The sequence below is a fragment of the Tursiops truncatus genome, unplaced genomic scaffold (assembly GCF_011762595.2).
Source record: "Tursiops truncatus isolate mTurTru1 unplaced genomic scaffold, mTurTru1.mat.Y mat_scaffold_54_arrow_ctg1, whole genome shotgun sequence".
Classification (NCBI taxonomy): Eukaryota; Metazoa; Chordata; class Mammalia; order Artiodactyla; family Delphinidae; genus Tursiops; species Tursiops truncatus.
In genome coordinates this window covers 18,261-22,825 of record NW_022983341.1, presented here as the reverse complement: position 1 = coordinate 22,825, position 4,565 = coordinate 18,261, and positions in this window count along the sequence as shown.

Here is a 4,565-nt window from a genome sequence, read left to right as displayed (position 1 = left end):
AGCCGGGAATGTCAGGGAGCGTCAAGGCAGGCATGAATGCCGCCCTCAAAATGGGAAAGCAGGGCTAGTTCCAGCAGGCCCCCGTTTTCATGGGCACACTCAGCGTACATCCCTGTGGTTTCTAACGCGTCCCAAGAGACACCGGTTACCCTGTGTTTCCTTCCCTGAGTCAACTTATCGAAGTAGGGAGTCCCGCATCCAGCAAACTGTCTCAACCAAGGAACGCCGTAGCTGCTCCTCTGGGCCTGGGGCTGCCTGCAGTGCCAAAGAAGGAACAGGACTTGAATTGCAGTAAGAACCCAAGCCGCCGTCCTCTAGGAGGCATGGTGCCTTCAGTCAGGAGGTCCTGGATGGAATGCGAAGACGAGGGTTACTCTGAGCGCAGCTCCGATTAGGGCAACGCGTAAGACCTCCGCGCCATGTGGGACGTGCCAGAACGGTGTGCATGAACGTGTGCGAGTGCTGAGGAAACCAAGCTGCTCCAAAAGAGAGGGCAGTGCGTTTCCTTACGCTCGGCGTGCACAGAGGGGCTCTAAAGGGCTACGGGCCTGGATGTTGCTTAGCAGACCCAGGTGCGCCTGGGGTTACTCAGTGTTCCTGCCGGGAACAGGGTGCCCCGGCTAGCCTCCCAGGTGTCCAGAAAGCTGTGCTGCCGTTCAAGGTATGCAGAGCAGAGGCCAACGCCTCCTGGGAACTGCAGCACGCCTCCGCTTCTGCACGGCAAATCAGGGCCTTACCTCCAGGCGTGGGTTCATGCTGGGTGTGCCGGGAGCCACACAGCATGCTAAGATGCCGACTTTCTCCTCCAGCAGAGTGACTTCAGGTACGGGGGCGGGCCTCGCAGTGTTTCCAGCACAGCGTTCTCTCATGGCAGCTCACACAAGGGCCATGACAGAGTCTTCCTGGGCACTTCGCACTCACCAGCCATGTTGTCCTGAGGGCGTTCGAGGGCTCTGGAGAAGTAGCGCTCCTCAAGGAACGCGCAGTGTGTGGTTGCCCAGCACTCGGCACGCACAGGGGTCCTCCGAGGGAATCAACCAATGGACCTCGACGTTGCTCAGCCGGCCCACAGGTGTCTGGAGGCACTCAGTGACCTTGGAGGGAAAATGATGCACGCCCGTGGGGCCTAGGAGTCCCCGGACGTGTACTTCCTTTAAAGCAAAGCGACTAAGAACTCCTGGAAAGAGCTGCATGCCTCCCTTTCTGCACGGCTACTCAGGGCCTAACCTGGAGGCGAGTTCTCACTGTTGAGGTTCCCTTTAGCTCTAGAGCCTGTCATGCGGACCGCCACCGCGGCCACGGAAGCCCCTGGTTTAGAGAGAGCAAACTCATAATTTTCCCCGAAGCATTCTTCCAGGGCTCACTGGCCTGTCGGGAGTCGGGAATGTCAGGGAGCGTCAAGGCAGGCATGAATGCCGCCCTCAAAATGGGAAAGCAGGGCTAGTTCCAGCAGGCCCCCGTTTTCATGGGCACACTCAGCGTACATCCCTGTGGTTTCTCACGAGTCCCAAGAGACAACGGTTACCCTGTGTTTCCTTCCCTGAGTCAACTTATCGAAGTAGGGAGTCCCGCATCCAGCGAACTGTCTCAACCAAGGAACGCCGTAGCTGCTCCGCTGGGCCTGGGGCTGCCTGCAGTGCCAAAAAAGGAACAGGACTTGAATTGCAGTAAGAACCCAAGCCGCCGCCCTGTAGGAGGCACGGTGCCTTCAGTCAGGAGGTCCTGGATGGAATGCGAAGACGAGGGTTACTCAGCGCAGCTCCGATTAGGGCAACGCGTAAGACCTCCACGCCATGTGGGACATGCCAGAACGGTGTGCGTGAATGTGTGCGAGTGCTGAGGAAACCAAGCTGCTCCAAAAGAGAGGGCAGTGCGTTTCCCTACGCTCGGCGTGCACAGAGGGGCTCCAAAGGGCTACGGAACCGGATGTTGCTTAGCAGACCCAGGTGCGCCTGGGGTTACTCAGTGTTCCTGCCGGGAACAGGGTGCCCCGTCTAGCCTCCCAGGTGTCCAGAAAGCTGTGCTGCCGTTCAAGGTATGCAGAGCAGAGCCCACCGCCTCCTGGAAACTGCAGCACGCCTCCGCTTCTGTACGGCAAATCAGGGCCTTACCTCCAGGCGTGGGTTCATGCTGGGTGTGCCGGGAGCCACACAGCATGCTAAGATGCCGACTTTCTCCTCGAGCAGAGTGACTTCAGGTACGAGGGCGGGCCTCGCAGTGTTCCAAGCACAGCGTTCTCTCATGGCAGCTCACACAAGGGCCATGACAGAGTCTTCCTGGGCACTTCACACTCACCAGACATGTTGTCCTGAGGGCGTTTGAGGGCTCTGGAGATGTAGCGCTCCTCAAGGAACGCGCAGTGTGTGGTTGCCCAGCACTCGGCACGCACAGGGGTCCTCCGAAGGAATCAACCAATGGACCTCGACGCTGCTCAGCCGGCCCACAGGTGTCTGAAGGCACTCAGTGAACTTGGAGGGAAAATGATGCACACCCGTGGGGCCTAGGAGTCCCCGGACGTGTACTTCCTTTAAAGCAAAGCGACTAAGAACTCCTGGAAAGAGCTGCATGCCTCCCTTTCTGCACGGCTACTCAGGGCCTAACCTGGAGGCGAGTTCTCACGTTGAGGTTCCCTTTAGCTCTAGAGACTGTCATGCGGACCGCCCCCGCGGCCACGGAAGCCCCTGGTTTAGAGAGAGCAAACTCATAATTTTCCCCGAAGCATTCTTCCAGGGCTCACTGGCCTGTCGGGAGCCGGGAATGTCAGGGAGCGTCAAGGCAGGCATGAATGCCGCCCTCAAAATGGGAAAGCAGGGCTAGTTCCAGCAGGACCCCATTTCCATGGGCACACTCAGCGTACAACCCTGTGGTTTCTAACGAGTCCCAAGAGACACCGGTTACCCTGTGTTTCCTTCCCTGAGTCAACTTATCGAAGTAGGGAGTCCCGCATCCAGCGAACTGTATCAAGCAAGGAACGCCGTAGCTGCTCCTCTGGGCCTGGGGCTGCCTGCAGTGCCAAAGAAGGAACAGGACTTGAATTGCAGTAAGAACGCAAGCCGCCGTCCTCTAGGAGGCACGGTGCCTTCAGTCAGGAGGTCCTGGATGGAATGCGATGACGAGGGTTACTCTGAGCGCAGCTCCGATTAGGGCAACGCGTAAGACCTCCACGCCATGTGGGACGTGCCAGAACGGTGTGCGTGAATGTGTGCGAGTGCTGAGGAAACCAAGCTGCTCCAAAAGAGAGGGCAGTGCGTTTCCCTACGCTCGGCGTGCACAGAGGGGCTCTAAAGGGCTACGGGCCTGGATGTTGCTTAGCAGACCCAGGTGCGCCTGGGGTTACTCAGTGTTCCTGCCGGGAACAGGGTGCCCCGGCTAGCCTCCCAGGTGTCCAGAAAGCTGTGCTGCCGTTCAAGGTATGCAGAGCAGAGGCCACCGCCTCCTGGAAACTGCAGCACGCCTCCGCTTCTGCACGGCAAATCAGGGCCTTATTTCCTGGCTTGGGTTCATGCTGGGTGTGACGGGAGCCACACAGCATGCTAAGATGCCGACTTTCTCCTCGAGCAGAGTGACTTCAGATACGAGGGCGGGCCTCGCAGTGTTCCAAGCACAGCGTTCTCTCATGGCAGCTCACACAAGGGCCATGACAGAGTCTTCCTGGGCACTGCGCACTCACCAGCCATGTTGTCCTGAGGGCGTTCGAGGGCTCTGGAGATGTAGCGCTCCTCAAGGAACGCGCAGTGTGTGGTTGCCCAGCACTCGGCACGCACAGGGGTCCTCCGAGGGAATCAACCAATGGACCTCGACGTTGCTCAGCCGGCCCACAGGTGTCTGGAGGCACTCAGTGACCTTGGAGGGAAAATGATGCACGCCCGTGGGGCCTAGGAGTCCCCGGATGTGTACTTCCTTTAAAGCAAAGCGACTAAGAACTCCTGGAAAGAGCTGCATGCCTCCCTTTCTGCTCGGCTACTCAGGGCCTAACCTGGAGGCGAGTTCTCACGTTGAGGTTCCCTTTAGCTCTAGAGCCTGTCATGCGGACCTCCACCGCGCCCACGGAAGCCCCTGGTTTAGAGACAGCAAACTCATAATTTTCCCCGAAGCATTCTTCCAGGACTCACTGGCCTGTCGGGAGCCGGGAATGTCAGGGAGCGTCAAGGCAGGCATGAATGCCGCCCTCAAAATGGGAAAGCAGGGCTAGTTCCAGCAGGCCCCCGTTTCCATGGGCACACTCAGCGTACATCCCTGTGGTTTCTAACGAGTCCCAAGAGACACCGGTTACCCTGTGTTTCCTTCCCTGAGTCAACTTATCGAAGTAGGGAGGCCCGCATGCAGCGAACTGTCTCAACCAAGGAACGCCGTAGCTGCTCCTCTGGGCCTGGGGCTGCCTGCAGTGCCAAAGAAGGAACAGGACTTGAATTGCAGGAAGAACCCAAGCCGCCGTCCTCTAGGAGGCACGGTGCCTTCAGTCAGTGAGTCCCGGATGGAATGCGAAGACGAGGGTTACTCTGAGCGCAGCTCTGATTAGGGCAACGCGTAAGACCTCCGCGCCATGTGGGACGTGCCAGAACGGT